At 46.2% G+C, this 27,413-nt stretch overlaps 1 protein-coding gene across 4 annotated transcripts in view; it reads left to right on the top strand.

Annotated features, from left to right (window-relative positions):
- Positions 1–27,413, top strand: part of plxnb2b (plexin b2b) — a 102,500-nt gene that overhangs the window by 22,010 nt on the left and 53,077 nt on the right. The window contains exon 2 of one of the 4 annotated variants that reach the window (XM_077006964.1): positions 4,624–4,659. The exons of 2 other annotated variants lie outside the window; for them this stretch is intronic. The gene's annotated coding sequence lies outside the window, so the exon portion shown is untranslated. Of the gene's footprint in view, positions 1–4,623; positions 4,660–11,399; positions 11,503–27,413 lie in introns of those variants that run through there. One more of the 4 variants, XM_077006960.1, reaches the window with a different exon arrangement.

The following is a 27,413-nucleotide window of genomic DNA, read 5'->3' as shown; positions in this document are numbered from 1 at the left end:
GTTGGATTCCTCTGAATTCCATTCACTGAGGGATCTAGTTTGAGGTTTGAGGAACAAACTGACTAGAGGGGGGGACCCTGGACCCTGGACCCTGGACCCTGGACAGAACCCAACCTCCCATCATCTCTTCAGGGCTGCCGTTGTCGACTGTACATGTGCTTTTCTTTTTTACCCTTCCTCCCTTTTGTTTGTTTTCTCCTCTCTTGGTTTGTATCTGGCCCGCGATTGATAAGCCTGAATCCCTGACAATTCAAGAAATGTGTGTGTGTGTGTGTGTGTGTGTGTGTGTGTGTTGTCGTGTTTTAGGGAGTGATGCTACGGGTGTACTTGTTTATCTAGCTCGCCTTTTCCAGATGGCGCACAGCAGAAAGAATCCACTTCCTGACACGCTCTTTTTCTCTCCCTCCTCATTATCACCCGGCTGTGGGCTCTCATAGGAATCTGGGCAAGTTTTCAGGGCCAGAACACACACACTCACACCACAAGAAGCAAGAGGTGTGGCTCACTAGCAGGAGAAATATGGGGAGGGAACGGGACGTGAGGATGAAAGCATGTACGCACGTATGTGTGTTTCCGCACAACACATTTGCTTGGGTACAAACACCCATTTCTACCACTTCTGGCGTGTTACAGAGATTGGGGCAAGGGTTGTCACATAGCTAAATATGCTTGCATGTGCTCAGAAGCTTCTCTCTATCTGATGGATGATCAAATGCATCCATGTACTATATCTGTTAAAGCTAGCAAGCCATGCTGCATGTTTACCACCTGTCTGCAGTGATGGCTTATGCTAAGGTTTGAAATAGTATCTCCAGAGGCACGAGGCGCCCTTGTTTTGGAGCAGCAGACGGGAAGCCCTGTCGCGATCGGGGCTGCTCGTCATGGCTGTGCGGGGCGTGGGCCTTATCAACTTGCCTGTGCTTGTTGGCGTCCTGAAGGGTTTCTCTGTGCTAGTTCTCTGCTGCTCATCGACAAGCCTGGCCTAATATCCTCGGGGTCGCCGTGCTGTTTGGCCGCTGCCATTGACTTTTGTCTTCGTCTCGCTGCTCCTCCCGCCTTCGACTGATAGACGGTCAATTTGAGTGTGCGGGGATAATGGCAGTGTGTCGACGGCCACCGATCCAGCCGTTATCTACAGCGTCCACCACTACGCTAGCTAACAACATAGAGAGGCCCCGACTGCAATTATTGGCCTCTCTACTTCAATGATGTGTTTACATCGGTTGGAATCGAGCTTGGTGCATGCCCCCCCCCACCACCCTACCACCCTACACACACTATCTCTATCGGGCAGCCGGTCGTTGCTAGTACCCCTAGTGGATGTTTGTTTGTTTGTTTGTTTTAGTTTCAGACATTTTAAAGACTTGTACCACAGTAGTAGGATTCATAGTTTATTAATTATGGTGATATGGTTTTTGACTTCATACACCGTTAACATCCACTATATATATATATATATATATATATATATATATATATATATATATATATATATATATATAATATATATATATATATATATATATATATATATATTAGTGGAAAGACTTGGTGTTCATCAGAAGTTTCAGATAAATAGGTGGAACACTCCCGTTCTTGACTGCCAATTAATGTATCAGACAGGAAGAAACTTGTGTCTCTTTGAAACGAGCTTGTGGAAACAAGTGCTTGCAGTGAGCTTTATATGCATATGGGGAATGTCGTGCCCAGACTATGGCTGTGTGGATGATGAATCACAGGAGTCCCCCTGTGAAAGCATATTTCTGCTTTCAAAATTAATACAGATGTGTGTGTGTGTGTGTGTGTGTGTGTGTGTTATAAATATATATATAGAGCCACTGTTGCCTTTACCTTCGACATCTTTTGTAGCTCTCCACCAGCCTTTGCTATTTCCTGTGTTCCTGATGTTGCCATCACTTGGAATTGCTACATCCATCACTGCTGCCCTCTTGCCCATCACTGCTGTGTCTGGCTGGTTAGCCATTACTATTTTGTCAGTCTGCGTTGTAACAGGAGTTGCTGTGTGCGGCTGTCGAACCCTGGGCTGCTAGCTGTTTCAGTGTTTGTCTAGATGTTGGCTTTCAAAGCATCCATAGTAACCACATCTGCATATACATACACACCTCTCGCACTGGGGATGCTTATCTGGTAGTAATCTCCCAGTCCTCTGTTCTCCACTCGTGTCCATGTGTGCTTTTGTATTTGTGTCAGTAGCCCACTTTACCTCAGACTGCCCTGGTCCCCCAGCATCTGACATGGATCTGGTTGACTCGGGCCACGGTGTGACTCTTGTTTTAAACTCTCCTTAGCTATTCGACTACCTCACTAACAACAAGATTATGCCAAAGGTCAGGGTAAACGCAGTGGCCGTAAATACACATGGCTGTGACCCATCTTCAAGCTTCTGTGGGCGTGGTCTCCCTTTTATTTATTTATTTAGTTTTACAATGTCGCAATGCCAGAGTCACATGCCTGGGTCCAAGTTCCTTTCTAGCAACAGAAGGCATGCTGAATGCTGGCTAAATTGCCCAATATGTCTTCACAGTTTGGAATCACACATCACATTGTGGATTTTCAGCATAATACTGCTTTAACCTCATTAGTCTTTTGAGCTTCAGAGGATCGGTCTTCTCTTTACATTTCAGTCTGTGGTGCATAAATGAATGTTGTATGTATACAGTTGAAGACTGTAGCCCACATGCCTCTCAGTTCAATGGTCATCCTCAGCCTCATTTAGATCCAGTTCCAGTTTGCTCTCCATGGGTTGTTGCTTAAAGGATGTTTTTGGGTGGCAAACTGTTCAACATAGAGTTGACTCACATTGTAGTGATATTTTTGTAGGTTCTTAGCTGGTAGATCAAAGTGGTGTTGATGGGGATTTTAGATGTCCGTCACTGTTGGGTGGAGATTGCATGACCAAAATGCAACTATCATGTAATGAGGTACTAGAGAATGGTTCACCCCTACAGGGCATGGACACATCAGACTCTTACCAATATACTGAAATGTTGTTTTTCATAAAATCATGTTTTTACTGAAGTGACTGGTAACTGTATCTCTTGTTATGTAATTAAAATTTCTTGGTGGTTGGCTTCTTTTGAGAAACCTGCTTAATAAACATGCAGTAAATAAATAGCATGTAGCAATGCAGGAGCAAAGTTTTGAAAGTTGTTTATTAGTTTTGATATGAAACTCTTAATCAGACCTGATGCGGCGCGTATGTGTGTGTTCCATTTCTCATGTGAGAAACCTGCTTGTGAAGCTCTCAGCCTCCTGTAATTAACCATGGGGAATGCAGCCCACCACATACCACCACACCCCCCCCCCCACACACACACACACACGTGCGCACACACACACACTGTCTTTCCTGCTTCTCTCCTCCTGTTCTCATAGTCACACTTGACTGCTGCTCATTCTCACTTTCTCACATTTCCCCAGCAGAGAGAGACTGAGGTGACTAGGTCGAAGGCTGAGCACAGATCTCCGCCCCAGCGCAGATTCAATTACACTTTTGTTTGTCACGAGCTTCCTTCCCCACACTTAATAGCACGTGCATCTTCAGTCAGACAGCTGTTTCATTTGTTTGCTCACTTTCCCGCTGCACTATATATATATATTTACTGACTCTTACACAACATTGCTCCTCCTCTGCTATAAGTATTCAGCACCGAGACGGGCTTCACGTTGGCCTAAAGCAGTCTGGTCCCTGTCTCCCCACTGCAGTCCTCCCGGTGCACAACACTCAACCTTTCACACACGGCTTCCTTCGCTCCCCCCTCCCTTCTCAGCTCTGAGAGTGTGTGGAAGTCTCCTGTGGAGACCTGTGCAGTTGTTTGACTGCAGACCGTATTATGACTCCCTGACAGACTCTGATCTGAATGAACTACAGTTCTTCTGTACAATGTCTTCATAGCGGGCACCTCCTGCAGCACAGTGGTCTCCCTCCGACAGCCGCCCCTGTGGGCTCTGGACAAGAGTTGGTTGTTGGACTCTAACTCGGAAGGCTTGAGGTGGATCAATTATCTTTGTGTCTGAAATGGCTCGTCTACTGTCGGGGGGGTGGCATAATTGCTCTAAATAGCTTCCAAATCAAGCTTTGGCCTAGTTCACTTCATTGTGAGCATGCAGATTGAGGTTCAATACATAACTGTGCAACTGTATTGGGCCAAATAACAAACCCTGAGGATCATCGTAATGGCTGAGAGTAACACAGCGCCGTATGCTTTTGGTTGTAATAGCTAATGGCTTGAGGTTTAGGAGAATGATGTTAAGCTTTTGCTGGTTACAGCCACAATTTGCTCCTCTAATGGTCCTTGAACATTTCAGCCTGTTTTTTTTCCCTCCCCTCCAAAAAGCACTTTACATAAATTGAAACACACGTTCAACTGACTGTATCTGGCAGAACAGCTGGATGCATAATTCAGGCTTTGATTAATCCGTATCTGTCACACGGTGAGCTCATTTACCCAACTGATTAAGACTGATTTTGAGGAAGATTAAAGTTTGTGATTCCAGCTCTATACTTTGTGACATATATTGATGTTCTTCAAACATGCATCGAACCTTTGGGAGCGCTGACGGCGTTAGTAGCATAACGGCTGTCATCTCTGCTCTCCACAGCTCTCCCTCCTGCCCCTCTCTCTGGCTTTAATTCAGGTAAGATAATGGGATACCACTCTCTCTCGTCCCCTAACATCTGTCATTCACGTTAAGTAGGCTCCGGTCTGTCCTGCCTTTCGTCATGGTTCTTGAATGCTTTCCTCTCCTAGGGGGGAAAGTCTTGTGAACTTTCTCTCCTCGTTCTCTCACTCTCTCATTCTGTCTCTCTCTCCTTTCTCTCTCTCTCTCCCCTCTTTCTCTCTCGTCCACCCCCTGTCAAATGAGGCTGTACTCATTAAATGTTTCCAGAAGAGTAGGAAATCAATGGTGCATTCCTTGAGAAAGAACTTTTTCTTTCCTTAATTCAATTTACCTCTCCTTATCTGTTTGCACATCTTTCTCTCTCTCTCCGCCCCTCCTTCTTTCTTGTCTCTCTTACTTTTGTCTTTCTCCCTCTCTCTTCCTCCTGTGAATTGCAAATTCCTCACTGGGGGAACACAAGCAAAGGTAAGATCAGTTACATTCAGAAGTAATCTGCCTCTGGTAGGCGAGAGGCCAGAAGCTTAGCTGACTGTTCAGGTTTTTTCTCTTTGGGATCCATCTGGATTGTTTAGTATCCATCCCACGATAAGGCCTCCTCAAAGCTTTATTTGGCCTGACACGCATCCCGGCTGCTCAGGCTGTGTGGAGAGTGCAATTTGAAAAGTTTTTTAGTCTGTGGCAGCCATTTAAAGTTAAAGCAAAGGCCACATCTCTTCATCTTTCTCGTGTCTCCCTCCATCATCCTCCCGTGCCGGTCTCAGGATCTGCCCTCTTTGCTAGCAGCACTTGATCTGATTAGGTCAGCGGGGCTGGAGAACGGTGCAGTATGTCACGGGGAAGTTTGGCCATCTTCAGTTGAGCTGGAGGGCCTGGGCTTATGCTTCCTCTCTGCAGCTGTAATTCTTCTACTTTGCACCCCCCCAACACACGCGCGTGCGCACACACACATATATCCCCACTTCTACACATACATGCGTGCATTTATTTTTACTCATGTTTTTGCCCCTTAGGTTCCATCCCCACACCACACACACATGCACGCACAATTGCACATGCACGCATGTGCGTGTGCACACACACACACACACACACACACACACATGCGCGTTCACACAGAGCATAATTTAGCAACCTGGCCATCTTTCACGCTGTTGTGCTGCTATCTGCAATGAAGCAGCTTTGCTAACGCCACTTGGCCGACTCTGGAAGACAATGCCGCCTCCTATTTATTTATTATCTCCTCAAATGGGCCATTTTTCCCGCTGGTGTAAAGGAGGACAGGAGGCAAGCCTGGAAAGGGACTCGGCAGCTCGTGCTGTCCTGCAGGTCGAGGTGCAGCTCATTGTTCGAATAATGGATGTGCTTGCAGCAGCTCCCTGGGAGCAGCTATCACTGGAGTTATCTACAGCGTGCACGCACGCCTGCACACACATGCACACACACATCTAAGAGCTTGAGTAACCTGTGATGAATGGCTTCGAGAGTCGCAGTCTGCGATCAATAAGCCACTAGCAGCTAGATGAGTGAAATCGGACCGCCCTCCCCCATTTCTTCTTAGTTTGAGAATGAGTGTATCTCTGATCAGAAATCCGCAGTTGTTTCTCGTGGCTGGTCAGTAGTATTGGGTAGTGCACATGGCCCAGCGTGATCGTACTGCTGCACTAGAGAGACGTGTGCACTGCTTTGATGGAGCGGAGAAGTCGTCCCCCTCGGCACTGATGTAGGAGTCTAACTGAAACTGGAGATGAGCTGAAAGCATCTCATCCTCTTTACTGGATAAGAGCGAGAAGATGGCTCGGGTTACAATCAGAGTCCAGCTGGTGTAGCCCACACACACACACACACTTTGGATCTCTCTCGCTTTCTTAAGTGCATTCAAATAGACACACACAGAACAGGGCATCCATCAGCAGCCATTCAAAAATCTTCTAAAGACGGCTGCCTATTTCTGTGCATTTTAACCACATGTTTTGTTTCTAGAGTGTGTGATTCTAAAGCTTCCGGACCATCACAGCAACACACACACACACACATGCAGTTGTATTTTAACAGGTGCTCCAAAGTGGCTCACAGAATCTTTTGCATGCATGTTGCAAGAATTGTGAGGATGAGGAGGGTAAAGTCTCCTTCCTCCTCCTCCCCTTGCTCCTGCCTTCTGAGTTCCCTTCACTCGCTCCACTCAAAGCCGCCTGTTTGTTGATTTGTGTGGCTGCCGGCCACCGCACCTGTTGCCTTCAACTTGGTGTATGTGGATATGATGCTGCCCCCTGTCACCCCTGCCCACAGACTGTTTGTTGGGGAGTGTCTGGGTGTGTGAGAGAGAGAGAGAGAGAGAGGGAGGGAGAAAAAGAGAGGTGGAGGGGCAGGGGAGAGAGGGGGGGGGGGGGGTGTTATCTTGTCCTCTGTAGACTGTCAGACTAACTGCCCTCCTGCTCTAATGAAGTCAGGGTCAGGTGTGTGTGTGTGTATGTGTGTGAGTGCAGGCTAATGAAGGCAGGCTTACCGGTAGTTGCAGTGTGGAGCTGATTGGTAATGTTTGCCTGTGGCTACCTTGGCTTTGTGTGCTTGAAGAGTCCAGCTGGGGTCTCTCGTCTTTTCTGCAGAAAACACCAACACATACACACTCTCCCAAATACATGCCTTACAACCGAAGCATCACATCTCTCTCTGTCTGTCTCTCTCTCTCCCTCTCTCTCCCACAGACACACCCATTACCCTTGAATCTGTTCACACTACCAAATTGGCTCGAGTCATTTCTTTTGAGAGAGGAGTCTGGATCCTTCAAAGACTGGCATTTTAATTCAAGAGAATTGCATAACTGTACTGTGACTGTAAGGTTGACGGGCAGTGTAGCAGACGCTACCTGTGTTTACCTCGTACTCCTCATCTCACTGCACCACCAACAGAAACTTGGGTCACCCCAACCCTAACCAAAGAGATGGTTTAAAGAAAATGGCCTGAATTGAGCTCAACACCCCCAGCAGGAGGGTGGTGGTGTGGTGGTACCTCCCACATGCCTGCAGTGCTAAACCTTTTGATAACTCACATGTTACCAAGGAGCTGAGCTGGCAAGACCCAGGCACTCACTGGCCATAGCGAATGGCAAGTTTGGTCCAAAAATCCAGACCCTCTCAATTAGGTCCCGAAAGATGGGCGCACAATTGAAGATATAAAAGCAGGATTATTTCATTGATTGATTGTTTATTCAACTCTGTAGCAACCTCATAAATCATAAATCACTTGCTACTAGAAGCAAAAATAAACACAATAAAATCTTGACCTTTATTTGGACTACATAAGTGTGCCATATAATGTTCTACTTCCTTCTTAAAAACTAGTTCAAAGGATTATTGAAATCCCTCCAATTCTCTTCAGCATAGTATTAATAGCTTAACAGTGATGACCATGGCTAGTAAATAATTACATTCCTCGTTTAACGGATCACATGAAATCATCTGTGTTTAGCAGGAAAACAGCAGCCTGGACTACAACAGATACCCTGGATCTAATAACCGTGTGTCGGGCCAATGCCTAAAGCTTCCACAAAAGACTCCAAAATCAATGACGGTGGGCAGTATGGGAGTTCAAGAGAAAGAGGGAGGGATATGTCAAGTGTGTAGCTGGCGTTACAAACACTCCCATGAGAGGTATTGAGATGCTAATTGTCCTGGAGCCTGCCCTCTCCAAGTGGCCAGTCTTGCTGAGCCGAGGGGGAAGTCCTCCAGAGCTAAACGCCACCTGTCTGTCTCTCTCCCCACCTCCTCCACCTCCTCCACCCTCCCCACCCTCACTTCATTTCTGTCCTTAACTCTCAATCGCTTGTGTCACTCCTCCTTTTCGTCTTGGTTCTTGTTCAGCACTCAGTTTCAGCTCTTCCTTCTGCCCCACCACACACACACACACACACACACACACACACACACACACACACACACACACACACACACACACACACACTCTGATGGTGGGAAGTTGGAGTAATTTTCTCAGTTCTGCTGGAGCTCAGCCAGGATAAACCCCCCTCCAGCCTCATTTGTCCAATCCGGGGGGGGGGGGGGGGGGGGGGGGGATGAGTGTGTGTGTGTGGGGGGGGGGGGGGGGGGGTAGGTAGTGAGCGGGGAAGGAGGAGTGTGGGCTCCATAATTAGCTGAGTCTCTTCTCCCCCTCTCCCTGCTCGTTAGGGCTTTACTGGCTGCTATTGTTTAGCTGTCACATCCACACTCGGCTCTCCAGGGGCAGAGAGGAGGTGGCCGAGAGAGATGCCACGACCGGCCTCCACACCTGGACATCTTGTGCTCTCTCTCTCTTTCTCTTTTCTCTTTCGCTCTCACTATCCATTCTCTTTCTCTGTGGCCCCTAGAAATGAGGTTGCCACCATGGTGTACTGGCTGCGGGCTCAATCCTCCCTCCTCATCAACAGCCTGAAGGCAAACAGAGTGTACAGTCGGAACGACTGCTAGTTTGCACCAGCATGTATCTGCCTGCTTTTGTTTTGTCTCAGCAGAGGGGAAACCTAAAGCTTCAGTAAGGAAGTTAATCTCTTTTCAAGTCAGAGACAGACTTGAATAAGGCTCTGTGTATTCTATACAGCATGATACTGGCAAATGTCCAGATGTCATGTAAGTCCCTTTCCTTGGTCAAGATGACAGAGCTTAAGTATAATCACGATCAATAAAATAATTACAGGGCTGTGTTCTAGCAGTCTAGATTACAATTAATATCTTTATGGAAAGGAAACTGACATGAGTGATCCAAACCTCCTCTTCTTAATGTCTGAAACCTGCACCCCAACACAGCCCGCCCACCCCCCCCCCCCCCCCCCCCCCCCCCCCCCCCCCCCCCCCCCCCCCCCCCCCAACACAAATATCCCCCCCGTCTGCCTCTCCTCTGATAGGCCAGTTTGCATGGGAAAATGGACCTTGAGTGCTTTGTAGCTTGGATAGGTTTAACTACTCCGGCACATTCAGTGCTGCTACGTTAAGACCATCTGTTTCCGCACCAGGCTTCTCTATGAGCAGAAATTACATTTGTTACATGTGATTTGTTGTATTCCTTGAGTCATCATGATGGCCAGACAGTACTAAAGGCTAGTAGCAACTAGATTATGAATCATAGGTACATGTTCACATTCAAATAATATTGATTGATGTAATATTGATGTAAGGTGATTCTTACATAACCTGATGATACTGTATGAATACAATCAAATTTACAGAGTCTGGTCTCCTATAAGATGATAAAAATTGAACTGAAAATTCAGCAATGGATTAAGAGGTCATGGAGGTCACTGCATAGGGCATTTATTTAGACCTACAGCTTAATGTTCTCACATCAGATTGATGGAGGCAGGTGTTTTGTGTTGTAAAGTACTGTTCAATTCTAGTGTTCTTCTTAGGCCCTCTTTTTCGCTAAGAACACTTTTTTTGAAAGAGCGTGAGTGATCTCTGGTTTGGTACCACGCGTGATCTCTGGTTTGGTACCATTAGCCCCTTCCTTGGCTCCATCCCTTCCTGCTGCAGATCTGTTCACATGTTTAAATCTAGACTAAAGACTCATCTGTTACTTTGGCCTTTGATTAATCTGTTACATATTTACCACATCACATATCTTTCTTCTCCGAGGTTCACCTGGGGAGTAACACTGCAGTCGGAGCCTACAATACCAGTATCATCACTCCGACACGGAATGAAAACCTGGCATTCATCACAAGACATTTACATTGACAATATCAACACCCAGAACTTTCATTCTAGTTACCTTATACTTAGTCTGATTGTGTGGTTTGTTTGTAACTTGTGTATTCATCTGTATAATTTGTTTTTGTGTAATTTGTGTGTTAACGGGCCGCCCAATGGAGGATGGGTTCCCTTTTGAGTCTTGGTCCTCCAAGGTTTCTTCCTATTCCCCACCATCATAGGGAGTTTTTCCTTGCCACTGTCGCCTTTGGCTTGCTCATTAGGGATTTGGACCCATAGTATTGTTAACCTTATAAATCCTGTAAAGCGCTTTGTGACAACATGTGTTGTGAAAAGCGCTATACAAATATATTTGATTTGATTTAGTTCTAGACAGTCTACCTGTGTGAGGCATGAGGCTCTGGAAGAGGAAGGCAGCGGCTTCTCCATGCTGCTGCCTTCTGATCTCCTCCTTGTACCTTGAATGGCTCTTCTTTTCTGTGTATGTATGTGTGTATGTCTCTCTCTCTCTCTCTCTCTCTCTCTCTCTCTCTCTCTCTCTCTCTCTCTCTCTTTCTCTCTCTCTGTCCATGTATGTGTGTGACTATCTTTCTCTACTAGGCAGTTAAGCCCACTGGTATTAGTGATGTCGGGATGGAGGAGGATGGTATGTGCCTGCCTCTCTCTAGCAGGTGGTGCCTCAGCCCTTGTAAGCATTGCATCCTGGGAGTGCGTTTGGTTTTTAAGAGCAGGAAAATGCGTGAGAGATTTTCATGGCAGATTTAAATGCTTCCTTCCCTTCAGTCATTGCTTTGCTTTCTTCTGCATGTCACCCAGGCCTTCTCTCCCTCGAGCGCAAGCTCTGCAGTTTGATGTCTTCCAAATTCACATGGGGTTGTAGCTGTCAGTCACTCCACTTGGGGTCTCAGTGGGTGGTTTGGACCCTGAGCTAATCACCATGTTGCGGGGAATGAAGTTTCCTTTTCTCTCCCCTCATTCTGTGTTTTTGTGTGTGTGTGTGTGTGTGTGGTGTGTGTGTGTGTGTGTGTGTGTGTGTGTGTGTGTGTTTGACAGGTGACAAACCCCCTTCACAGCAGAGCTCCCTCCTGCTGTTACTCTAATTGGTAAATGAAGCACTGGCCCCAGACAGAAGGCTAGAAGGAACACATTTTTGGTCTAATAGGTTAGTTCTTTTCTTATCCTTTTATAGCACAAGTTTAAATAGCTTGTAGCTTTTTCTGATTTGAAATAAATCACTTTAAGTTTAGGTTCTTGTCTTAAAAAAATATATTAGAATTACTCAGAAATATGTCCATAAGTGATTTCATTTGAAGCTCTTTTTCTCAGTCTTGAAGCCAGCAAATTACTTCAGATGAGTCATGTTAACCCTTAAGGAGAACTTCTCCTTCTGTGCTCAGTTTTGACTTGTATGTTTTTTTTTTTTTACCTTGTCAATAAATCTAACAAGTTGGACTCATTAGAAATTTTCCTCTCTCCTACAAAATTTGCATTAGCTGTACAACATAGCAAAAACGATGCTTTTGTCAATAATGTATAATTAAGTCTAATTCAGTATTTCTACACTTATTCATCTCGATGCCAACCCTAATCTTAGAGCAGCTCGGGAGAAAGACGAAACAAACTATGCTGGTCATCGCTTGCGCTAGTTTTTAATTTTCCATGAGCAACTGTGCACTCGGCAGGGTGGGAGATATTATAAAACACCTCACTCCCTCCTACCCTTCCCTCTGCCCAACGTGAGTTCCTCTCCTCCAGTATCCCATCACCCCCTGTGAGGATCCAAGCTGTTACGGCAGCCTGGGCCGCGTCCCTCTTTGCCAGGGCGCGGCATGACGGGATGCGTCCTTCGGGGCTCCCGACGCCCCTCACTCAAGCTGCCGCAGACCAGTCCCTTCCTGCACAAATGTTATCTAAATGCTAAGCACTTTGGCATGGACCCACAGGAGAGCCTTGGTGCACTCCACACGCTCTGAGAGAACAGTTTGCTGGCCTTGAGCATGAGGCGCCTGCTCAGCGCAGCGCCCAGCGAACAGGAACATGAGCCTATTTCACTGTGTTTGAATTAGGGAGCTGCAAGGCACTCTTAGGGGCTGGCAAAGCTTTAGATATGGAGAGATTTAACACAGCCGGAGACAGAGAGTACACATCATAAACAGATGGCGCTCATATCGGCCTTCCACACAGTGTTGGTTTGAGGCTTTCAGCTGAAGACAGATCACGCATCAAGTGATACTGGTCTTGCATAACCCCTTATCCTTCTCTGGATCTTTTCCTATATTACCACTGGTACACAATGATTCGAAAAAGATTCTGTGGGGAAGAGATTCACAGCAGGGTCATGAAATCATGAGTCAAGTGTGGGAATGTCGGGGTGAAAAGTTGGGGGGGGGGGTGGGGGGGGGGATTTGAGCTCAGGAGCTTTTTCATGCAAAGCCCCTGAGCAGTGGCACTGTGGTTGGTGCTGGTGCAAAACTGCTGTCCAGTTCGGGCTGATCGGGTTTCTCCTGCTCTTGTGCTCCTTGCACGATCATGTAGCACGAAGGCAGCTCTTCACAGCTCAGCAATATTTGAGGGCATAAAATCGAAGCTGGTGATTTTTTTTATTTTTTTTTCTCCCATGCTGAAACAAAAGGACAATGCTGAGCTGTTCTAAAGTGATCACCACGGAAATTCCAGAGTGGCTGCATTTTCAGTGCGTGCACGCATTGAACCTGTCAGAATATGTCAGGGTTTTTTATTATTTATTTTATTTTATAATATAAGCAACTAGTACCCGTGTGCATATGTCTCATATTTTTGAGCATATATGACTCATATATGACATATTCCCTTTCTCCTTCTTTCAATTGTTTGGTGGGAGTGACAGATGGGAAACGTCTATGGCAGGAATGAGTTTAACTTCTCTCTACATCAGACCTGGGTCCGATTTCACTGTGAGTCTGTTTCCAAACTAATGGCCCATATCCCTGTAGTGAAGCTGCTGACAGGTCTCCCTGTATTGCACCAGAACAAGCCAGATGAGATCAGGGCACTTTTTCAGATCACTGCCAGAGAGACTTAAAGGTTTTAGGGACATAAATTGCCACCTCTGTAATTGCATATTTAGCTTGTGAAGGCAGAAGCAGGCACACTGGAAAAGTAATGCTGCTGTTGTACACAGCTTTGAATAACAATGAACAATAAATGTACATTCTCTTGTTGTAAGCAGTTGAGAGGGATACGGGATATGACTATTATTTCCTGAGTGGTTGCCACAGGAAGTAATCAACCGAACAGGAAGAAGATGTGTGCACATGGTCATGGTGGGGCATTACATTTGCTGTTCCATCTGACCCCAAAAAGTTTTACCCTCATTGCAAAACATCAGAACTGTTGCTGTCTTCACAAGAATATGGACAAATTGCTTGAATTTCAGCTTTTCCTCTTTAGATACTTGTACACAGCTGTCACCAGTGTTGGCGCTCTGGGCTACACAAGTCTCTTTTTATTTGGTTGCATGGAGGAATATAAATAATGAAATGGAGCTGGTAATTGGCCTTTCACAGTAATTAGGCTTTGGCTGTCAGCTAAGCCAATGCCTTTCTCTCATCGGAAGAGTCTGAACCAAGAACAGTAATTACTATTATCTGTGGGGGATGTTGACACAACAATAATCCTGTCCTTACTGAGCCAATCACAGTGCTCCATGGCCAACCCCCCCCCCCCCCCCCCCCCACCCCCCCTACTTTATTAGCATCTATTTCAAAAAAGTGCAAAAATCATTTATCTTTAGGGTTTATGCTAATTTACCTACTGTCCCGTCAGCCTCCAGTGCTCCAGAGAGAGCCTGACCCGTGTTTCTGAATTTTCTGCTTGGCAGTTCCGAAAAGCTTGCCCATATTTTCATTAGACGAACAGCTTGAGTTTCCCGTGCTAACGGTGTGATGCTCGACCATAAACAACATTATCGGGGCATCTCGGCGGGCTTTCTAATGCACCGGTAATCCTGTCATTTCATTCATGGGTACCATCCGGGTTTCTTCTGGTATGGCAGAGGCGTATCTGCTTGCCTGTCTGCTTCTGTGAGAGATCGGATTCCTTTCACCCGTTGCTGTGCCACACCCACCCACAGGGCCCGGCCTCTGCTGGCCTCGTGTGAGGGGAAATGTGGACCTGCTGTTGAGGTATGAAATGAGATGCCAACTGGTAAGGAATCAAGGTTACAAGCCATATATGCTAACTGTAGTCAATGGAGTATTAAATGGGAGTGTTATTGGAGTGTTATTGATGGGTAGTGGGGTGATTGAGGGGGTGGGGGGGTGTAAAGATTCAACAATTTACCAAGACACTCTGATAGTTTACCAAGAAACTCTGCTAACCACAGAAACTGGATTTAGGGCAGTTAAGCTAGGCTATAATCCCTTATTTTTTACATTACCACGATGCTTGGATGAGAGAGGCCATTTGGAACACTATTTGTGGACAAAGGGTTTTTTTTGTTAAGCCATCTAACTTGCTACTGGACCGAAGAGAAACTGTGTCTAGCTATGAACAAGAAAATGGATCTAGTCATGCATCTTTGTGTGTTCCTTTAATACCATAGCCCAGGTAGTCCTGAAGAGGGTCGGCCACCAAGGCTGAAATGCGTTTTTAATAACTTTCCCTATCTGGATGCTGATCTGCTGTGAGACCTCGAACTTCGTCGTGGTGGAAATGGAGTGCTGGAATGTAATGAAAACTACAGGATTCAGGGAGATAAATACAAGGATGATGCATCACTCTCTCTCTCTCTCTCTCTCCTCTCTCCTCTCTCTCTCTCTCTCTCTCTCTCTCTCTCTTCCTGTAAGTGTGAGACTGGATTGCAGGTAGGTAGTGTGTGTACTCCATGCTAGATGAATCGTGCATGCGTGCACCTCTCTACGCGAGCGCGTGTGTGTGTGTGTGGAATGATGAGTGTAGAAGTTGCAGTGGATGTGAATTAAACATGCTGCACCTCCAAGCTTGAGGCATGATGGACACTCAAACATATTGCAGGCAGAGAAAATGACTTCATAAGTAGGATATTTATGAGCAGATATTGTATTCATTTGATTAGAATAAAACATCCATTTTGTTGGGAATGAATGGCATAGGGGTTGGCGACAGTCGGAGGGAATAACTGTCTGTGTCTGCCTCCTGAGCGGCAGCGGGCGGCCTTCTAAGATTAGCTTTCTTTGTGCTGCGTACATAACCACAGAGATGAGTTCAAGAGAAGTAATAAAGAAATATATCTGTTTTATAGAGCCTTGGTGATAGGGTTATGTTGGGGAGGTAGCATAAAGAGCTGTGACACCATGTGAAGTGTAAAGTGATATTATGGGCCATTAGGCGGGGCAGATCGAGGAGCCCTTTGGTAAGCACCACAGCAGGTAATGGAGCCCATCGGTCTGCCACAGAACTTCGCTGATCTCCATCCGCCTTGGTCCTGCGATGAACCCAGCTTAAAAGAGGGTCTGACCACCAGCCCGTCCTTCAGAGAATCACTCTTACAGCACTCGCTCTCTCCCTCCACCCCTCTCTCCCTCCTCCCTCTCTCCCTCTACCTGAAATTGATACCGTTGTGGAAATGGTGTCGCAGCTTGTCGAGGTCATTTGGAGCACGGTGTTGATTGAAGTATTTTGGCTTCCCCTTACGTTGCTGCTGTGAAGGTGAACTCGTGTGTTAAATGGTGTCCCTTTTATTTTTTTATTTTGGCTACACGTAGCCTCACTCTCCTCCCTTTGTTACCTTTTGTTATGGACGGAGCCCTTGGGATATTATCCTGCTCTGCCACTGAATTTTTCTCTTTCGACCGCAGGAATTTCCCCAGAGTTCCACCCTGCTGCTCGACCCCTACCCTTCAGAGCCCAGATAAAGGCCCTATGTCATGTCTGTTTATGGGTGGGTTGTGCCTCTCCAGCCTTTAGGGTGAACACTGAACAGGCAGATGTGGAATCCCAGGCATTCTGAGCAGAACCAGATGTGTTTGGTATGTTGGTGTACGGTGGTTTTCCTGCCTGATTTCCTTCAGTTGTGATTATTGGAATTGTTCCACAAAGCTTCCACTTCTGTCATGATTTGAAGACAAGCACCAAACTTGTGATTATACCAAAAAAGGTAATTGCAGCAACTTCTCAGACATGGTCTGTGCATCATAAGTTATGACAGGCTATAATTAGCTATAAGGGGCAGAAACATGATGCTTCTACTAGATGGTCTTGCGCTGTTTTGAACCTGACGCACAACGTAAGATGTGCCGTTGTTTACCTTCAGCTAGACTGAGAAGATGACGATGATGATGATTATATAATAAGCAGATGGGCAGAGAAGAAGGTCACTTAGAGTGCAGCTGGAGAGCTGCAGAACCAGGCATGTCACACCTTCGCCTGCAGCTCCGTGGCCGAGCACCTGCCCTCACGCCATCAGGCGAGGGCTGAACGCGGAGCAACACCATCTTAGGGCTGACTCGCACGATGGCTCTAGCTCGACCATCATCCTGATGTGGCTTAGACCAAATCATCTTGGGCACCCGTGAGTCTGCCTGTGTGGCCGGTCAATGTATCTTAAATGTCTGAGGCTTTTGCAATAAGCTTCTTAAGATTTGAGCAGGAAGTGAGTGGTCAGCCTCCTGCATGTGTTTCTGTATTGGAGACACTTCCTGAAGCGCTTGGGGCTTTGGTGGGAGCCTGCCGCCTGCCAGTGGCGCAATTAACCGGGAAAAGGTTGAAATAATCGGATGAATGCCAACAGCTGGGGAAAATGAGTTTGTATATTTTAGAAACACGCATGGTGTGTTGTTCGTTTGCTAAGCCCATTGGACTTGAGCCATTCCGTCTCGGGCTGCACAGATGAGAAACCTTTCCACGCCCTTCTGAGACCCAGCCTAGTGCTACGCAGAACAGCTTGCTATTAACGTTGAGCCACAGTCCAGACTGCCATCAGGACTCGGCCTCGCCCGCTTCTCGCCCTGTTCTCACAACCACAGCCGTGTAATTGCATCCCACCCCCCCACCACACCCCCCTCTGTTCCCAGTTCCAGATAGAAACTCAAATGTGAACATGGATAAAATGTGAAAATTTACCCTCTCCTGCCCCTCCCCCCCCTTCTGGTAGTGGCTGGTCTTTCATGTCAGCATGTGGCAGGAGGGAATGAAATTAATTGGGGTCTCAGTTAAATGGTGATCTCTGCCTCCCGGAGCCAACACCCGCGGGCTTCTATTCGCCAGAGCGGCGGTGCACACTGTGGCAGCCACTAAGACACAAAGCCGCTCTAAAAAATTGGAAACTCATAGGCTGTTGCTCCACGGCATCCTGGAGCTGTGCACTAACTGGGTCTCACATTGCTGAGGGCCAGAATGCCCCCCTGCCTGACTGGCACAGGGTAGCAACACGAGATGCAGCAATCACCAAAAAAAAAAACAGATTTAGTAGGCTGAATTCCATCAAATGAAGTGCCTGGTTGAAACATGGTGGTTGAAAGAAGTTCTTAAATAAATAAAACTTAAAAGTTTGTGTTTGGCAGTGGGTATTTGGGTATGATCTCGGCACTGTGCAAAGTTAGATTATTCTGTGGCCCATGTGTAGAAAGTTCTAAAGTGTATTGTATCTTCTCCCTGTTGTTTCTGTCATTCTGCATGGTTCCTTCCATTCTGTCTCTGTATCTCTCTCTTGTGCCCTTCACTCTCTCTAGTGCTCACTCTCTGCCATGTTTGTGTCTCTAGAGGAGTAAATGACCCAGAACATGGATCTTTGTCTGTGGCATTCTGATCAGAGGAGTGCTGCCTCATTGTTCAGAGCGATCTCTCTCTTTCTCTCCCTCTCTCTCTCTTTCTCTCTCTCTCTCACACACACACACACATACTATTCTTTCCTCCCTGGACTCATGCCCTCTGCTCCTCATCTATCTTCATCGCTCTGCCAGACACTCTCACCTCCAGACGAGGCCATCCTCATCCTCACCTCCCCCTGACAGCCACTGCTGACTGAGCAGCACATCGCCCCTGCGCGCGCACATGCCCGTACACACACACACACACACACACACACACACACACACACACACACACACACACACACACACACATTTTTGATCTGACTTCATGTGCACCAGTGTGTTAATTAGACTTGGAACCAGGAGACAACAGCCATGTTATCAACGTCGTCCTCTTTAATCTTTTTTCTCTCTCTCTTCCCCCCCCCACCCCCCTTCACTTCATGCTCTCTTTAGCGCGCATGCGTACGGCCACATTCCCTCGCTTGGCCGCCCGGCTCCAAAGTGCAGTGTTGTTTGCTGGGGTTATGGAGGGTATCAGTGCCAGCTGTCCAGTGCAGTGGACCGCTGCCAGCCTCCGATATGTCTCCCTGTGCTCTCATCCACGCGTTTAGTGCTCCGTTCCTGTTTATTTACCCAGTCGCCGCGCTGCTGAGGCCTCGTCCGTCTCTTTACTCACTTCCGCCTGCTCTCTGCTCCCTCTCTTGCTCACCGCTGTCGCGTTTGTGTGCTGTGTGAGACAGCGGTGAAACTCTGTGTCCTTCAGCTGTGTGGTGGCATCCAGAGTTGTCCTCCAGGGAGCGCAGACAAGGCTGGTCAAAGCGGAGAGCAGACTGCACCCACTGCTCCCCTGCCTGTTAAACAAGGCCTGGAAGCGCACACACACACACACACACACACACACACACACACACACACACACACGCACACACACAAACATTCACTTTCCCAGCGTCCAGATGTATGACAAGGAGCCGCGGCTGGGACGACAAGGCCGACGGGATTTAAAGGTTTTTGTCTCAATACTGAATCGCTGTTGTGTGGAGAAATGTTACAAATCTTTTCCAAGTAATCCAAAATTCATCTATAATTGCTACAAAGCTTGTGGCCCGCACAAAATGTTTAGCTACCCATGTTTTGATTACACAGGTCAACAGCATTTTTTGGGGCCAAAGATATTTCAACGAATTTAGGGTAACTTTGGGGTGCTGATTCTGAATATGTCATCAGTTTTGCCAGATTGGCTCAAGTTTATGAGATTTTTTGTGAAATGTGTAAAAAAAACACACTATGTGGTGCCCAAGACTTGTCTTGGTCCCCAAGCATAACCCCAAAATAGGCCAAATACACTTTTTTTATGAAGTCTGTTATGTTTTTGCAGTGTATATTCACCACAAATGTAACAGAATGTGGTCTGGATCGTTATTACAACTTCTTCTTGTGCTATAAATGCTATATGCTAAATGCTATATAAGTGCTATAAATAAGATACCAAAAAATCTCTAAAAACTTGAGCCAATCTGGCAAAAACTGATAGCATATTCAGAATCAGCACCCCAAAATATACCTCAAATTCATTAAAATATTTTAAGTACAAATATTTACCAGTAAATTGTTTTTTTTTGTTGACCTGTGTTATAGGTGTTGTCACTTTAAACCTCTGCTGTTCATTTATCTATCCAACACGTGTTTTATTTGTGTAATGTTGCTTTCTAAAAAAGGGTGAAATACCTCTTCTGTTCAATATGTCGTGGCAGAGAGGCTGCTCCGTTTTAACTAGACCACTCATCCACATCCTAGTGATGCTCACTGTACTGGAATGTAATTACCCCGTAGTTCTAGTTGACTCCTGGAAGGCTACAGTTAGACACCAACTTAGTAAGACCCAGAGATGTTTCAAAAGTCACAAAATACAAGTCCAAGTAAACTCACAAGTCTTTAGGCTGGAGTTCAATTCAAGTTTCATGTCAATACCACGATAAGCTTAGGGACAGGCCTTGGAAACTTCGGTTATGTCCAAGGATTTTTAAACTCCCTGTAGCCAAAGGCTCCATATACGGTACTCCAGCTGAAGCCATGGCCACCCTCGTATTGTTTACATTTGACTCTTCTCCTCCAATTTCCCGTTCGCAATACGCGGATTTTGTGATATATCATGAGAAAAGGGGGCTGCATCCCAAATCACCTGAAACAAAAGTATGGAATAAAGTCAAAATGTATTTATTTTTTCTAGAACCTTCGCACACAGAGCCTTTATAACGACTTATACGACTACTCTTATTGTCCAGGAGTTATTGTGGATGAGGTCGGGTCGAGAGTCATTTGAGATGAGTTTCTAGTCAAGTCTTTATCTAGGTGACCCTAAGTGTGACATTGACTAGCGCGAGTCGCATCACTCAATTGCCCATCTCTGGCAAGACCTTCTCACAGACCCCTAGTAGGACTCATGCCTTCATCATCAAACCTAGATTAGATGTACTGTGTACAGATAAATCATCATGCAGTGATTAGGAACTTAAAGCGTATTGGAGTAATGATGTACATGTAGGTTATAGTGGCTTACAAAAAGTATTCATACACCTGTTGAACTCTGAACATTATAACCACAAAACTAAATGTATTTTATTGAGATTTTAAGTGATAGAACCAACACAAAGTAGCATATAATTGTGTGCATGGTTTTCAAACATTTTCAGCCCCCTGTACTCTGATACCCATAAATAAAATCCACTGCAATCAATTGCCTTCAGAAGTCACTTAATTACACACAGCTGGACTCTGTTAACTAATTTAGTTTCTGTATAAATACACCTGTTCCGTGAAGGCCCTAGTAGTTTGTTAGAGAGAACATCAATGAACCAACAGCCATCATGAAAAACCAAGGAACTACCAGATAGGTCAGAGATAAAGTTGTGAAGCAGAGTTAGGAGCACTCCACTACAACTGCAAACCTACCAAGTCATGGTCGTCCACATCTAAACTGACAGATCGAGCAGGGGAAGAACTGGTCACAGAAAGCATCCAAGAGGCCCATGGTCACTCTGGAGAACCTGCAGAAATCCACAGCTCAGGTGGGAGAAGTGGTGCACATCACAAATCTGGCCTTTATGGAAGAGTGGCAAGAAGAAAACCGTTGTTGAAAGAAAGACAAACAAGCCATGTAGGGGACACAGCAAACATGTGGAAGAAGTTGCTCTGGTCAGATGAGACCAATAGCTGAAATTTGTGGCCTAAATGTCAAAGCACTATGTGTGGTATAAAAGTAACACTGCTCATCACCCTGAATGCACCACCATCCCCACTGTGAAACATGCTGGTGGCAGCATCATGCTGTGGGGATGGTTTTCTTCAGCAGGCACAGGGAAGCTCGTCAGAGTTGAATAGAGCAAAATACAGGGCAATCCTGAAACAAAACCTGTTGGAGGCTGCAAAAGACTTGTAGACTAGGAAGGAGATTCACCTTCCAGCAAGACCATGACCCTAAACATACAGCCGGAGTTACAGTGAAGTGATATAGGGGAGGGGAGGGGAGCGTGTGAATACTTTTGCATGTACACACTTTTCAGATTTTTGAAAATCATGCAATCATTTTCATTCCACTTGTGTTAGTCTATCATTTAAAATCTCAGTAAATACTTTTACGTTTGTGGTTGTAAGGTGACAAAATGCAAAAGTTCAAGGGGTAGAAATACTTATGCAAGCCACTGCGTGTACAATATAGGTATACTTTGTAGGTGTATATATGGACGCCATCCCCCCAGTGCCACCAGCCGTTGCCTCGTGGCCAGTGTAGGCGGAGCTAGCAGCCGACACTCTCCTCCAATCATTTTGATCTAGACTGTGATGTTGCTCTGGTAGGCAGTTATAAGAGATGTGATGGCCCCATGTATCTCTGAGGAAGCACGCTTGCCTTTACCCGCCTGGTTCTGTGGCATCATGTGATTGTGGGCAGATCTGGAGAGCTTGTGGGTGGAATTGGAGATTAACACTGGGAGAGAACCAGGGTGGTACAAAAATGTTAATACATAAATATTAGAATGGACAGGGGTGACTTTGAATGTGACGTGGCTTACTGGTACCAGATGGGGAAGATCTGAGTATTGCTGATCTGGGATTTTTATTTGTTTATTTGCACAACACAACAATCATACAAAATAAACAAACAAATCCCATGATATTTGATATTTCTGTTGGTGGAAATGCCTTGTTGATGAGAGAGATCGGAGGAGAAAGGCCAGAGTGGTTTGAGCTGGTGGGTAGGCTACTGTAGCGGCAGAAAAGCCTCTCAGAATGTATATAACGCAGCAAACTTTAAGGCAGATGGGCAGATGAACAGCAGATGAACACATCAGGTTTCACTCCATGGGCCACATCAGGTTTCACTCCTGTTAGCCAAGAACAAAAATCTCTGAACACATGCTCTCTGAAACTGGGCACTTAACAATTCTGTTCTGATGAATCTTGATTTCTTCTGTGACAATGGGGTTAGAATTTGGCATAGAGAGAGAGTGTGTGTACATTACATATATATAAAATACATATTTATACACCATTATAATCTATCATTATGACATCCATTAATCCTGCCAGCTTCTTGCTCACTAGTGCATGTGTTTGTTTGTGGCGGGTGGAGGGGGCCAGGGCTTTTCTGCTCAGGTGGAGAAACAATGTAGCGTTCTGTGGTAGATCTCTGAGCTCATCCTGAATCCAGGATTTGAGTTGTTCAGTGATGCAGTGTTGCCTTTCATGAGCTCAGGCGAATCGCGGCCTTTGGTTTAGCTCTAAGGGCCTCTCCTTCACCATCTGCTCGAGATCCACGACCGAGCTCAGAGGGAGCCTCTTCAGAGGTGGACTTTCAGAGATTTGTCTATGAATGCATTTCCCCCAAATATGGATTACAAACTATATTCTCTCTTTTGCTAGCGTGTGTGTGTGTGTGTGTGTGGTGTGTGTGTGTGTGTGTGTGTGTGTGTGTATGTGTGTGTGTGTGTGTGTGTTGTGTGTGTGTGTGTGTGTGTGTGTGTGAGTGTGTGTTGTGTGTGTGTGTGTGTGTGTGTGTGTATGTGTGTACACTCTGTTCAGGCCAACAAGGACAGGAGTGATGGTGTGTGTTTTGTGTATGTGTCTTCCCTCCCAACAGATTTAACTCTGCCCCACCGCCTTTTTCAACAGACAAGAACATGTATGCATATGTAGTTCATGTTAATATTCACATATTGCATGAATGCCGGTGTAACGTAATAGCAGTTTGGGAGAGTAAATGACTGGTAGGTGATTATTTTCTCATTTTAGTCCTGCTAGGGGGTTTGCCTTACACCCAATATTGTAGAGGACAGCCCTCGCAAGGACATTGTGTGTGTTCAGCTTTTAGAGACAGCCATCGCAAGGACGTTGTGTGTGTTCAGCTTTTAGAGACAGCCCTCATAAGGGCGTTGTGTGTGTGCAGCTATGGGGGCAGGGGTCATGACCCTCAGGCTGCTCCACAACATTCACGTTCATGTTTGGACAGTTCATGGTGTGGTTAATGGCTTCTCACTTTCCCGCTTGCACATTGAATGCCACTTAAAATCAAATCTAGATTAAATAAATAAAGAAATAAAAATCTCATTATAGATGTGCAGGGAGCGGATCTGTGGACAGCAACAGAAAGGGTTCATCTGGTTCCTGCAGATCTGACTGCTTCCTGTCTTTGATCAGTCCTCCGCCTGGCTGTATCCCCACGCTCAGCCCCCTCTTTACCTCACACCCACCCTACCTAACTCCTTAGGTGTATGATAGATGCTCTATATCTGTAACTGTATCACTACACTATCCAGGTGCTGTCCTAACGAGAATTGTGTGTACGAGAGGGAGATAGTGAGATGTTTTAAAAATTGCATGTAGGGTTGCACGAATGTTGCCCAAGGGTGAGTCACTGGCACAAGCAGCAAGGCTACAAACCTTTCTCTGTCAAACATAAAACCAAGTCTGCATCTCATCTCGGATGTGATGCTGTCCTGTTAGGAAGCTGCCTTTATTCTGTGCAGGTCATGGTGCAGCATTCCTGAGCCATCCCACATCCCACTGGGTTTGAGACGATATATGGGAAACAGAGCGGCTTTTATTTGGGCCAGGAATCCATTTAATTCCAATATCCACATTTTTGCGTGGTCACTTTGCTCCGAGCAGGGAGAGGAATTCAGACCTGGAACACGCAGCACCAACACGTCTGCAGAGTGAACATACTTGAGTCTGGACTACCACCACCCCTACCAACACCACCACCACTGCCCCAAACACCTCTCAGAACTTATAAACTTCTGTTAGCAGAGGCTGCTTTGGACTGCGGCTCTGAGGTCAGCTCTCAATTTTTTTCACAGTGGCCAAGACCCAAGTTTAAGTCAGCAAGGCTGACATAGGCTGACCTAACCTGCTGACCTGCGCACAATAACGTTCAACGAACTCATTCAGAGTTAGGTTTTTTTTTGTTGTTTGTTTGTTTGTTTGTTTGAGGTGTCAGGCTTTTTAGGGGGGACGTGGTCTTGTGTAAGGAAGGTTTGTCGCTTTCTTTTCTAAAGCGGCAGCAGGTCTCTGTGCTTCCCTTGACAGCCGTCACTCCTGGGTGATATTGCTCAGAATGCAGCTGAGTTCCCCTCCACAGATGTCAACAGCTCCTATGACATGTCATCTTCACTGTGGAGATACTTTTATGTGACTTCTTCCTCCCTCTCTCCACGAGCCACAGATCTCCGTATCCTTTTCTCTCACTCTCGCTCACACCACTTCTGCCATCTATCACTCTCTCAGTCCCTCCCTCTCTCGTTTCCTGAGGTGAAATTGGTTTCTCATCCGTTGGAGATTTGACGTGCTGCTTGGCCTTACCCTACACTGAAAGCTGGTTTGTGAAGAATCTGTTCCTACTGTACCTTACCAACTGTTCATTTCACCATGGCTGCAATAGTGTGTTAAATAGGGTTGAGTTAAGAAAAAAATGCTTTCCTTTTTATTCCTATTTAATTTTCTGGACTTTTTTTTCCTCTCTCTCTCTCTCGGCTCTCTCTCTCTCTCTCTCTCTCTCTCTCTCTCTCTCTCTCTCTCTCTCTCTCTCTCGTCTCTCTCTCTCTCTATCTCTCTCCTCTCTCTCTCCTCTCTCTCTCTCTCTCTCTCTCTCTCTCTCTCTCTCTCTCTCTCTCTCTCTCTCTCTCTCTCTCTCTCTCTCTCTCTCAATCCAACACTCAAATTAATTCCGGCAACTTGTCATTTTACATTAGAGCATGAAGTGGACTCGTGGACAGCTGAGGAAAGCAGTCTTGTCTTGTTGCCATGGAAGCGCTTTCTTATTGTGCATTTGGGTAGAGCGTTGCTGCCAGAACTTCAGCCCACCTGTTTCCGGGCTCCTTTCAGGGGGTAAGCGATGCTCCCGGCATGGAGAGAGGCTTCTACCCAGAGTCCTTTGCACACATATGATGTGTATGCCTGATTAAAATATGCACGTTTGACTGAGGTGGAAACGGGAACGTTGGAGCTGCTCCCTGTGCCCTTCTGGAAGCTTCTCTGCCCTCGTGTACTGTCCCTCTCATCACACTCGTGGCAAAATAAGAGGATCATTTCAAATGCAGTCGGCCAATAATCTCTGAAGTAGTGTGGGTTCTTGAGAATCAAACAATCTTGGACAGCATTTACAGTAAAATAACCACAGTTCTTTGTCTGTTCTATTTTCAGTGTTTATTTTTGTTTATTTTTTGTTCTTGTCTGCCTTGTGCTTTCTGCCCCCACATGCTCACAAGCTAAACTAATACTGCTGTCTGACTCCGCCACTCTAAAGCTCTTATCACCATCTGCCTGCATCTGCTCTGTCTGACATCCCCCTGTCTCCTGTCCCTGCTGTGGCATAATGCAGGGGCCTATAGTAGCTCCACACACACACACACACACACACACACACACACACACACACACGCACGCACGCACCAGCCTGCCGGCGCCTATCGGCTGTCCTAATCGTGCCAGGCGAAAACACCTGTGCAAACAGATGTCCACTGGGACGGTGCTGGTCCCTCTCCGGCGTGGTGCCGCCCAGCAGCCCCCTGGGCTCAGCAGGGGGACACAGGAAACGCTCCCGGGGCGAGCCGGGCCTCAGGTGGGAGATGAGAGAGATCGTCTATCCGCTCTCTCTTGTGATTTCTGCTTAATGCTCTAGCCGGCGCACACTGTGAACGACTTCGGTTCTATTTTTAGGGATGAGCGTTTAGCCCCAATGTGTTTCAGCCCCATGTGTTTCAGTCATCTCCATCGAGAGCACTGACCTGTGAGCAGCAAGTGTAATTACGTTGGTTAAGATCTTAAATACCTAAGCCAATCCTAGAGCAGGATGTTTCGAATGCAAAGATGGATGGATGGGTTGATATTGTGTGTGTTTGTTGGTGTATAATATATACACTAAGGCTAACACCATACCCAGCCCTACTGGTACCATTAAAGAATGCTCAGTGCCACCAGATGACAATGACACAACAATCCACTCACCCATCCACTCAGGCATTCCCAAACTAGCCCGTGCTCTCCGCAGCCGCTGACAGGCCTTTCAGCTACTTCAGATAATTCCTTCACAGCTACCCTCAGCTTCCAGCCTCTAAAACCAAATTCCACTATACAGCTCTATAAAATAAACTATCTGCTTAGTTTTTAGAGTACAACGCTAAATCCGGCCTCGGTGTACTTAAACAACAGGTCCCACAGTGTATTTGCTTTTCTTACCAACATCTGCGTCAACCTGCTACTGATATTATTAGCCTGCTCTTGCTCTCCAACACACAACCCTAATCACTCTACTCGCATCACTACTGGGCATAGTTAACCTCCCTGTGCTTATTACCGAATAAACATGCTAATGAGCTAAGTGCCTGATTATACCTGATTTATATATATATACATATTATATACATATATATGACAGAGAGATGGAGAGGGGAGAGGGGAGAGGGGTTTTGAGACTTGTATTTCCTTAATAATGTATAAATATATATTTTGAGTGAGAGGGGGGGCTTCAGTGTTCATCTGAGCTTCATCATGTGGTGTGTGAGAGAGAGATGTAGGCTTATAGAATCTGGCATAGGTTCAGAGCGATCGTGAAGTCCACAGGTGTCCGTCATTGTCTCCGATCCGAGAGAGGTAGGGGCGGGCATGGGAGAAAGGAGGGGAGAGGTGTTCATTTAACATCTCCAGAAATGCTGAATTGATGTTAATGATGTGCCTGGCGCGCTGTGCACTGGTGTAATTGCAGGGTAAGGCGTGCGAGTACAGTGTAATGACGACACACGCTCTG

This window comes from Brachyhypopomus gauderio, chromosome 5, assembly GCF_052324685.1.
Source record: "Brachyhypopomus gauderio isolate BG-103 chromosome 5, BGAUD_0.2, whole genome shotgun sequence".
NCBI classification, from domain to species: domain Eukaryota; kingdom Metazoa; phylum Chordata; class Actinopteri; order Gymnotiformes; family Hypopomidae; genus Brachyhypopomus; species Brachyhypopomus gauderio.
The sequence above is the reverse complement of the archived record's forward strand: the minus strand, read 5'-3'. Positions and strand labels throughout refer to the sequence as shown.